Source organism: Pinus tabuliformis, chromosome 2_2, assembly GCF_031772625.1.
Source record: "Pinus tabuliformis cultivar Carrire ecotype Pingquan chromosome 2_2, CPIR1, whole genome shotgun sequence".
NCBI lineage: Eukaryota > Viridiplantae > Streptophyta > Pinopsida > Pinales > Pinaceae > Pinus > Pinus tabuliformis.
The window spans coordinates 393,924,978-393,937,161 of NC_142300.1; positions in this window are offsets into that span (position 1 = coordinate 393,924,978).

The following is a 12,184-nucleotide window of genomic DNA, read 5'->3' on the forward strand; positions in this document are numbered from 1 at the left end:
CTCATCTATACGTAGGAAATAGTTAGCCACACTTTCATCATTGTGCATTCTGAGATTTTCATACTGAATTCTGAGGGTTTGAAGTTTTGCTCGTTTTACCTATTCATCTCCTTCATAGCTCAGAACGATCTTGTCCCATATTTCTTTTGCAGTTTTGAGCTGCATAACCTTGACGAATTCTGTTTGAGATAGACTCCCTAATAGAGTATTGACAGCCTTTGCATTTGTTTCATACTGTTTCTTACCAGCCGGATCTGTAGGAGTTGTTGGTGGAAATGTGTACCCTGTATCTATGATATCCCAGACTTCTGTACCAAGAGATTGAAGATAGGATGTGACTCTTACCTTCCAATAGACGAAGTTGGTCCCATCAAAAATTGGTGGCCTGATCGATGCTTCTCTCTCGTAGTTGCTCATGATGATAGATCTTCCTTCAAGCGATCAAGCTTCTTCTGAAGGACCTGCTCTAATACCAATTGTTGGAAATAATACTGAGAGGGGGGGTGAATCAGTATTATCAAGTCAATTATTTTTCCTTTCACACCCAGATCATATACGCTACTTTAGTTAGTGAAAACCGCATATATACACAACTACAAATAAGGAAACCAGCGTATATTATGCAGACTTATAATTTAATTTATTCTACAGATGTTGATCATTAATCTATGCATCAGAATCATATAAATAGTAACCAGGAACAGTAAAACAGATCAGAAGACAATCACACACAAGAACACAAGATATAAGGTGGAAACCCAATGTGGGTGAAAACCACCTGCTGCAATTCATCTCTATCTTCTTTTAATTAGAAACTTCTTTTTACAATGTTTCTGTACTGGTGCAGACTTATACCAGTACGCAGGCTTCTACCTGTAGAAGGCTACAACCTTCTCTCGTTCTCCAGCCTCTCCTGGAAGGGAGCTACAACCCCCTTAGCTCTTGTACTAGTTCAGGTACTAGTACGTAGGTGCTGACCTACAGAAGGCTACAACCTTCTCTTTCTTCCAGGGACCACGTTTCATAAATTTTCAGACTGGATCCATGAATAACATCAATCAAACATCAAGAATTTCTGCATCAAACAATCTCCTTTTCACCCATCAAAACTGAATCAAATAGACACTTCTCTGACAGTTGTACCCAGAACACAGTAACAGTAACCATACACCAATTCTGAACCCAGATCACTGTAGTAATCAACAGAAGTAGCTAGAACATAATTTAAGAGACGTACGCTACTTCAATATTCAGAAACCTGCATGCATACGCTTCTGTGTTAAGACCAACCTGCGTATACGCACTTTTGACTTACAGAAACAGCGTGTATACGCGCCTTCGCTTCACTGAACCTGCGTACAGATCTATAAAGATAATTCACTCCTTCAAATATTCAGACATTAGTTAACCCAGATTATCAGATTTATAGATCAAGCGTGCACCACATATAACAAATCAAAATCATACAAAGATATTATTACTCAAGCCTTAAGATTTTGACCCATCAATAGAACTTATCCTTTTCTTTGCACTTAGGTTCCTCCTTCGTTCAGATCCAGCTCTGCACCATAACCCCAATCACCAGTATTCCAGATCTAGAACTTTATCAGATATTCAATATGTAGGAATTTACAGGGTAAGTTCCTCAGAAAGAACACCAAAAGGACACCGCTCACAACCAGATCACAGATCAATACACCAGTATTTTTGACGTGGTTAAAAACCTCAAAGAGGGAAACAGTCCACGGCCTGCGCCAACGTGGCTACTACAGGCAATTTATTAATCAAAGAATGAAAATTTACATAAGCTTCTCTCATGCACGGATTACCCGAACAATGACCCTCCATGCGCTTTAAATAGAACTCATGGACCAATCGGGTGTCAAGCCATGGATCAAGTGTCGGTAATACCGAGGAGAGAGTGAACCGTCGGATCACTACATATCGTGACCGTCGGATTGTAAGTTACAAAATGTACAACGGTAAAGAAACACACTTTACCTAACTCTATACCTAACTCTACACTAGACCAAGTTGAACTTAACTATATCCTATGTGTCGGAATATCCTAACATCCCCCCTTAAGAACAACTTGGGATAGGATTGAAGGATTTACAAATATGACACAATAGGAGAAGGAAGGAGGCACTAGAGCCTATCCCCCCTTAGTGACAACTTCCTGAACTCCAAGCATATATCGAAGTTTAGTGAACTTCGCCTCTGTGAGAGCCTTTGTGAAGATGTCTGCAACCTGATCATCTGTTGAACAATATTGCACTTCAAGAACATGGTCATGAATGAGCTTTCTGATGAAGTGCATGTGTAGTTCAATGTGTTTGCTGCGTTGATGCTGGACTGGATCTTTGCATAGCTGAATGGCACTTTGATTATCACACCAAAGTGTGGTTGGATGCTGCTCAAAGCCAAACTCTGATAGGATCTGACGAAGCCACAAGGCTTCCTTACTAGCTTCCACGGCACCACGATACTCTACTTATGCTGACGAAAGAGAAATGGCAGCCTGTTTCTTACAAGCCCATGTAATAGGTCCTGAACCAAGAGTGAAGACATAACCGGCAGTAGACTTCCGATCATCAGGGTCACCAGCCCAATCAGAATCAGTGAAACCAACTAATAGAGGAGCTGCTTTGGCACTGTAATGAATCCCAAACTGTACTGTACCTCGAACATAATGGAGTATTCTTTTAGCTGCTTTCCAATGACTTTCACGGGGTTTTTGCATAAAACGAGCAACAAGGCCAACAGCAAAGGAAAGGTCAGGACGAGTATGGGTTAAATACAAGAGTTTTCCTACAAGTTGACAGTATAAGGTAGCATCAACTTCAGGAGAAGTACAAGAGACTGAAAGTTTGACTCCAGACTGAAAGGGAGAAGGGGCTGGCTTACAGTCTTCCATGTGAAAATGACGAAGAATATCACAAGCATACTTGGACTGGGAAAGGAAAATACCCTCCTTGGATTGCAAGACTTGAAGACCGAGAAAATAGTGTAAGTGTCCTAAGTCTGTCATTTCAAATTTCTTTTTAAGGCTGGACTTCACATGGTTTATAAGGTTGGGATCACTACCAGTAAGAATAAGATCATCAACATAAAGAACAAGGATGATAAGAGAGTTGCCCACTTTCTTGGTGTAGACAGTATTGTCAGAATAACACCTAGAAAAGCCAGATTCTAAAAGAAAGCTATCCATTTTGGCATACCAAGCCCGAGGAGCTTGCTTGAGACCATAAAGGGATTTCTTAAGTCGACAAACAAGGCTGGAGTCTGTTTGTATGAAGCCAATGGGTTGTTCCATATAGATTTCTTCCTGCAAGTCCCCATGCAAGAAGGCAGATTTAACATCCATCTGATGGACTTCCCATTTTAAAGAGGCAGCAAGGGAAAGAACAAGGCGGATAGAGTTCATTTTGGCAACAGGGGAGAAGGTTTCAGTGTAGTCAATGCCTTCAACCTGTGAAAAGCCCTTAGCAACAAGACGAGCTTTATGTTTATCAACTTTCCCATCTCCATACTTGGTTCTGTAAACCCATTTACATCTAACAAGTTTGCGTCCCTTTGGTAGAGGAACAAGATCCCATGTATCATTTGTCAACAATGAATGATATTCTTCATTCATAGCTGCTTCCCAATGTGGATGGCCTGAAGCTTCTGCAAAAGTGTCAGGATCATGATTTACTGGAGCTTGAGCCAGTAAAGAAGAGGCTCTTTCAAACTGAGAACGTGTACGTCGCTGATCTGTAGGATCACCGGCAAGATCACCTGCTGCATCCCGAGCAGCATGGACCCATCTTGGAAGTTGAGGATCCTGAGAAGGTGGGGGAGGATTATCATCCTCACTTTCATCATCTGAAGAAGAAATGTTTTCAAAAGTAGAAGAGATAGGAAGAGGTGGCACATCCGCCGGACTAGGCTCGCAGGCCGATTTATTTTCATCAAATTTTACATCTCTTCTAATGATAACATTTTTGGACTTAAATGGAATAAGTCTATAACCTTTTACATCTTCAGAATATCCAACAAAAGTACATTTCTCACTCTTAGGTTCTAAAGCTTTATGCTTTTCATCTGGAATATGGGCCCATGCTTCACTTCCAAAAACACGAAAGTGACTTACATCTGGTTTAATGGAACTCCAAGCTTCTTCTGGAGTGATATTCTCTAGAACCTTAGTAGGAGTGCGATTGATTATATAATTTGCACAATTAATTGCTTCGGCCCAAAAACTAAGACTGAGTCCTTTAGATTGCAGCATACAATTAGCCATTTCCTTTAAGGTGCGATTTTTTCTTTCAGCTACACCATTTTGTTGTGGAGTGTATGGAACAGTATGTTGCATTTGAATTCCATTTTCGGTGCAAAAGTTGATGAATGTGTTTTTAACATATTCTCCACCATTATCAGTTCTTAGCTTAAGAATTTGATGTCCAGATTGTTTTTCAACAAAGGCTTTGAAGGCCAAAAAAGTGTTAAATACTTCGCTCTTGAGTTTTAAGAAGTATACCCAAGTGCGTCTGGAGAAATCATCAATGAAAGTTAAGAAATACTTGCAGCCAGAGAATGAAGCAACAGGAAGTGGACCACATAAATCACTGTGCACAAGCTGTAAAGGGGCTGAGGCGTGCCAAGAGGCACGTTTGTCAAAACTGTCCCGATGATGTTTTCCGAGTACACATCCGGAACAAACACCATCTCTGCAAGATACCATAGGAAGACCTGTCACCATATTTTCTTTACATAGATGCTGAAGGGAGCGATAGTTTAAGTGACCAAATCGCTCATGCCAAAGTTTGCTCACTTCATCATTATGAGCAACAAATACTGAGGGAAGATTTGATGACCCAAAGTTGTGAAACTTATACAACCTTGTGGAATCATCAGCAATACCAGTAGCTAGAATCTGTTTAGGATCTCTTAGATCCTTGATTACAACATCATGAGGTGAAAATTCAACAATTTTACCTTCACCTGAATGAGTTATCTGATATACAGATAGAAGGTTGCAGGATAAGGTTGGAACATATAATACATCATTAAACTGACCATTGTCTAGATGAACAGTTCCAGTCCCGACAACATTAAGAGATCTATCATCACCAACATATATATTTTTGGTGTTACAATCATTTAAAGAAGAAAACATGGCTTTGTTTTTGGCCATGTGATAAGAGGCTCCAGAATCAATGAGCCACTCATGAGAAGGAGAGGAAGAAGATACATTTAATGCATAACCAGACTGAGATGATTGACAACGACATGCAGAAAGTGCCATTCCGGAAGTTGAAGTTGAAGTATGCTCCACATGGATGTTATGTTTCTTCATTGCGGCTTCCAAGGCTTCCATCTTCTTAAAGCATTTAGATTCTAAGTGGCCATCTCGATTACAAAAGTTACAATGTCTATCAGTCTTCTTCCATTTGTTTTTATTGGTCTTATCATTTTGCTGAAATGATCTTTCATTTTGAGGCTGAGTTGGTTTAGGACCATTCTTTTGAGGATATTACTTCTTAGGATTCTTTGAATTTGGTTGCTGCTGGGCTGCTAACGCTTTCGTGGAAGAGTTTCCAAGATTAAGAAGACCAAGGTGTAAGAGTTTTTCTTGTTCTCTTATTAAAGAATCACAAAAAGAGTCAAAGGAAGGGGCCTTGTAGTCTTTTCCTTGACAAATGAAAGCTTCCCTTATAGAATGGAAGGTGGAAACAAATACAGAGTAGGCTGGTCCCAACTTAGTAAGGATGGAATAAATAAGGTTACTATCTTCTTTCTTAACCTTAACACCTTCCAAAAGATATCTAAGGGTCTTGAATTTGGACAAGAAATCTTCAATGCAAGAAAAATTATTAGGATCCAATGTGAGCAACTCATTTTCAAGTTGATGGGCTCTAATTTCATTTTTAATCCCAAAAACTTTAGTGAGTTTTTCCAATGCTTCATGAGGAGTCTCAAGTTCTACAATATGGAATCTAAGATCAGGAGAAATAGACATCCCTATCAAACCACGTGCTTGATCTTGTCTATTTTCCCATTTTGCAGCCTTGTCTTCATCTTTTGGTTTCTTCTCTTGGTCTGTGGCTATTCTGTAGAGACCTTTACTTCTAAGTAAATCTTCCATGTAGGTTATCCATTGGAAGTAGTTAGTGCTGTCAAGAATGACTTGGCATGGAGTTCCATTTTTTTAAAAACTGAAGCTGAAGATGCTGAAAGTAAGTGTTCCAATGGATAGATCTCAAAAAATTAGGCTGTTTTAAAAAAAAACGGCTCTGAAAAAGGCTTCCGGATGAAAAAGTTATGGCTTTTTGAAAAAAATTTGTTGAAGTTGCCGGCAAAGTGCGCGAATGTGCGGGAATGAAAAAATCCGCCCCCACAAAATGGAGACTTGAACCCAAGACCTCTACTCTCTTAAAATAGCTTTGAACCAATTGATCTATACAAAAAATTTGAGAGAGAGAGAGAGGGGGGGGGCCTTGGTTTGCCTTGAGAAAGCTCTTTTTCCCTACAAAACACAAAACACAAAACCCAACACGAATATGCAAAGAAAAACGAACCTTGTGGCTCGAAGTTAGCTTTAGCCAAAAAACTAGATATTTTTAAAAAAAAAATCTCAAAGTTAGCTTTAGCCGAAAAACTAAATATTTTTCTCAATGTTTCTGATTTTCCGAGATCACACTAAGGTGCAGGGAAAAGAGCATACGCATGAGAAAAATCCTTCCTTTCTGTTTCTGATTTGCCCAGATCGCACAGAGTCGCAGGGCAAAGAGCATACGCAGAGATGAAAGGTATAGATCCGGTTAAAAAAAAGGGCTAAATAAACCGAAACCGAAATAAGCAGAGAGAAAATAACAGTAAACTGCAAAAACACTGTATACCTCCCGATCTGAAAAATGACGCAGCTAGGGCTACCGGAAACCTTTTCGCGTGAAACGAAAGGGGTTCCTCACTGGAACAGATGCTCCGAACGCAACAGAGCAGTCCTCTCGGCCCGAAAGCAGTCAGAAACAGCAGATCTAGGAAACGAAAGCCGCATGCAGTTCTACCGGCTTCAGATTTGGATCACCAACGGACGCGGCCCTCAAATAGCTCTGATACCATGTAGGACTTTACAGGGTAAGTTCCTCAGAAAGAACACCAAAAGGACACCGCTCACAACCAGATCACAGATCAATACACCAGTATTTTTGACGTGGTTAAAACCCTCAAAGAGGGAAACAGTCCACGGCCTGCGCCAACGTGGCTACTACAGGCAATTTATTAATCAAAGAATGAAAATTTACATAAGCTTCTCTCATGCACGGATTACCCGAACAATGACCCTCCATGCGCTTTAAATAGAACTCATGGACCAATCGGGTGTCAAGCCACGGATCAAGTGTCGGTAATACCAAGGAGAGAGTGAACCGTCGGATCACTACATATCGTGACCGTCGGATTGTAAGTTACAAAATGTACAACGGTAAAGAAACACACTTTACCTAACTCTATACCTAACTCTACACTAGACCAAGTTGAACTTAACTATATCCTATGTGTCGGAATATCCTAACACAATAATTCAGATCGTGACCTTGCCTAATGATCTCCTTCCTCTTTTATAGTCTTAGGCCTTTCACAATACCACGGTCCAAAACCATAACAAGTCAATACCATGGACCCAATACTTGGGATCAACACTTCGGATGAGATACCATGGTCAAAAACCATATGTTCAAATGCCAATGACTAAATACCACGGACCAAACATAAGTTCTCCCACATGTACGTGCTTTTCCTTGCGTGAAAGTGCGTGTATACGCATACGCGTCTTTGGAATGTCTAACCCACATGTATATGCGGCTTGGTCACGATGAACCTGCGTATATATATTTTTCCTTCATTCTGAGAGCCTGAACTGAGATCTGTCACCAGAGTGAGTTGCCATCAAGGACAACACTTGTGCCATAGCACCAAACCTGTGTCATAATGCCAACAAAGAGCCCAAGGAAGATTTTTGTATTTGGATTGTGCTCTTACTACCATTAGTTATCATGGTTGTTCACATTTATATAATGTAGCTCACATATTGTAAAGGTTTATGTTTTCATTTTGAATAGTTTAGCTCTATTCAAACATTATATGTACATTACAGTATGCTTAATCCTTGATATCTAGTTGTCCTAGGGGCAACTCAATTAGAAATTGTCATGACATGAAGTATTGTGTAAACTAAAATATCCAAGGTTCAAATCCCCTTGGAACAACACACTCTACGAAGAGGAGGACTGTCGTAAGACCCATAGGCATAGTGGTAGCGGCTCGAATTGACACGTGTCACACAAGTTCGATCCCAACTCGGTTGTTCATTCCTCTGGTACCAAGGGAAAAAGAATCTTGAAATCTAGCTAAGGAAATATCACTTACAACAATGTGTTTGGCTTTGACACTTGTTATATTAATTCCAAAGTTCTTTAAACTTCTAATATGATTTGAATTATGTGATTAGGTTAAGCTAAAAATAGTAAGTTAGAATACATCATTACATGGGATATTCTTGTGGGTATAATATTACATTGCACGTATAACAAATATAGTTTCCAAAACAACTTTGAATTCATACAAAATCCCATCTAGGTGCATTATACCTAATTTATTATCCTTGTAATTTTCAGGATATTACACATTCGATAATGTGTTGACCCTTCATTAATCCCTTGCTGGCCAAAAATTAAACCAACAATGTGTAAAATCGACATTAGGGAACAAAACAAAACAAAAATTGAATTTTGAATTTTGATTATTTAAGATGTGATTGGCTCAAAGGAATGGAGTCTTATTTAGAAATGATGCCTTCTATCGTCAGATTGTATGTTTTCTCTTGTGTTTAGTGACGATGTACGATGAGCAACTAGACTAAGGTTTGAAGGCTTATTTTTCTTATTGTTTAATCATCACTAATTTGTACTTCACTCTGACAATATGAGTGATGGATGATGGTTGATTAGGACAAAAGTAACATCATTGGCATGGCATTAATTACATATTCAACTGAGAGATATTCCATAAGAATGTTCATACATGCGGGGAGATATGGATTTATGTTTTTTTAATCCTATCATGATAACACAACGATAGCGTGTATTCGAAACTCCTACTGCAACCAAAACACTATGATTAAAAAGGAGGAGTTCCCTCAATCTTCCTCACTCCACGATTTTACCTGCAAAAAAACTCCTTCCCTTCTCTAACCTCAAACTACGAAATCGAACTTTTGACATTTCGTTTTCATTTATGTGCAGGAGGGATATCATTTGAACCTTTTTTTCTCTTCTTTGAGAATTAAATCAATGTTTAAAGGGGTGGCCCACGCACAACTCCAAAATTTTCACAATCTCCAAGAGGTTCAATTCTTTGCCAGTTCACTAAATACACCACTCCTGAGTATGTTTGGGCCCAACTGGATGTTGGAGTCAGGCTTTCCTCAGTTCGCTAAGTCTTTGTGCCAATGAATCCTCTCAATTGCCGACTAGCCGATAGTCTATTACACACGGTTGGGGTCTGTAGAAATTCCCACTGTAGATCAACATATTATGCAATATACTAAAACACAATACAAGATCTACTTCTACAACACTTTGCGGAAGCTTAATCAATTTGAGCACGATCAATGAGAACACGTATAACTGAGAATGAGAAGCAATCACACATAACACAGAAGAAATAACCCGGGGAAATCCTCAGCCTAAAACCCCAACTCTGTATTATCATACAAGTGGAAATATAGTCTGAATTACAAAAAGAATCAGCTCACAAGCTATCCTGCTCTCTCTACAATCCTTCTACTGCTCATAGATAGTCAAAGGCCTCTCTCAAACCTTCTTCTCTGCCCTCCAAGCCTCCTATTTCTTTGTGCAATTTTCCTTGGGGTCCAGTGTTGTCACTTGTGTGAATTGGCCTCTTCACACACTCACTAACCTCTAATCTAACTGCACAATCCTGAAGGAGATAAATCCTCATCCATGGATGAGCTTCCTTTATAGGAAAATTTTCATCCAACTGATAGTACACTGTCCCTTCTTTGATCTCAACTGGGTCTCTGTCTGAACTGACATGCATGAGTTATTCATGAGAGAATCTTCAGTCATCTGAGGTGCAGCAGTTATATGCAAGCATGCATTAACTAACTGAACTCACATTAATTTAAACAAACTGTTTAAATCAATCTAATTGGACTTGACTCAGCTAACTAAGCCAACTAATTACAACTCAAATTAGAACTCATCCTTATCTCTTTAACTGATGGATAAATTCCTCAATTAATAGAGAAATTGTTGCATGTCCTCACATAGACTTCATGTTTGATTTTTCACAACTAATTAACTCATGGTGAATTAATTAATTTCTTTTCAAACAGTTGTTAAGTTCAAATTCGAATTTTACTTTCTATGTTTAGTCCAGGGACTAACTAAAATAGGAATCCATCATGAACTGCTAAAAATAGAATGTTGTTTTTAGCACTTCCATTTTTCATTCCCTGTTGCTCAATCCAGCACTGATGTCCAAACTTGTATTTATAACAGTGCTATTTTTAGCACTTCTATTTTTAGCATTTCTTGTTGCTATTTTCAACACTCCCTCTCAACAAGAAAGGCATTCAACTCGAACCTGATCCTGTACCTCTGGAATGTTTTGCATGCAACACTTCTACCAAGTGTGGTTGCTCCAGCAACTCTAGAAACAAAAAAAACTCCCAACTAATCTCTCTATTGGGCTAGAAACATACTCTAATTCTGAAGCTCTACCTGTTATTGACGAGTGCTCCCTCTCTGACCTCTGGGCTACTGCAACACTCCATGCTTCTCGCACTATTGCACACCTCTTTGTGCCATCCTACACTAGTGCAACACTCCTGTGCCTCTCGCATTGTTGCAGCTTGCTAGCTCTACACAGTCCTAGGACTCCTGCACTGTAGCTCTCTCTTCCGCTCCATCCGCATCTGTCTCTACCCAATCAGTCAGTCCTGTTACTCCTCATCGGGGCTCCTATAGCAAAATCGAATCAAAGAGGTTGGGTACCTCAAGGATCCTGCCCCTCCTCCTTGGGACGATCACTCCACATCGCCCCACCTCCTACCTGGAGGTATGGCTACATGTGATCCCTCTGCCCACCTAGCTCAAAGTTTCCCCCTACTGGAGGTCTCTGCATGAGTAGATGTCTCTACTCGATCTCCTCTCAGCTTCTCTAGTTGTGGCTACTCCACAACCTCCTGAAGTTGCTTCACCAATCGTGGCTCCTCCACAATCGTCTGAGACTTCTTCTGGCGCTGCATGTTGAGAGGTAATGTACTCTCCCTCTCAACCACCAAGTCTCCATCAGTTGCCTTGCTCCTCAAGGCTTTGCATGCATCTTGAACCTCAAGAGCATACAGGTTCTTGACCCGTGAACCGATCTGCTTCACCTATCTAGTGATGATGTGTCTAAGGAAAACCTTTCCCTTATTGAAGACTACATCATAGCCTCTGTCTTCTAGCATCGCGATCGACACCAAGTTTCTCTTCAATCCTGGTACATACTTGACATCGATCAATGTAAGGTGAGCTCCATGCTCCCTCTGAAAAATAACCGTGCCTACACCTGAGACACTATACTTTTCATCATTACCCATCATTATGACTATCCGGAGATCTTTCTCCTCCAAAGTACTGAACAAACTCTTGTCGTCGATCATGTGGAAAGAAGCTCCATTGTCAAGAAACCAACCACTTCCCACCATGGATGAAACCATGCATGCGAATAGTGTGAAATCCAACTCAAACTATGAGGCCAGTGCCTCACCTTCTGATCCTTCCACGGATCCCTTCTTGGATTTCCTCAGTGGAAAATTTGTAGCAAAATGGCCCACCTCATGACAACGAAAGCATCGCACTTTCAATTTGTCAAACTTCTTCCCACCATGGGAAGAACTGGATTCAGAATGAGAAACCTTCTCCTTCCCCTTCTTCGCCTTACTCACTAAGGCATAGTTTTCTTCATCCTCCATGGATGAAGAACCATCTCTTGTGCTTCTTCTTATCTCCTCCTGCATCAAATCTAACCAAAGTCGTTCCCAATCTGGCAGTTTCTCTCTTCCATTAACCGAGTCCTGGTAGCTATGCTAGCTCTTAGGAAGACCAAGGAGTGCAAGACTCACCATGTC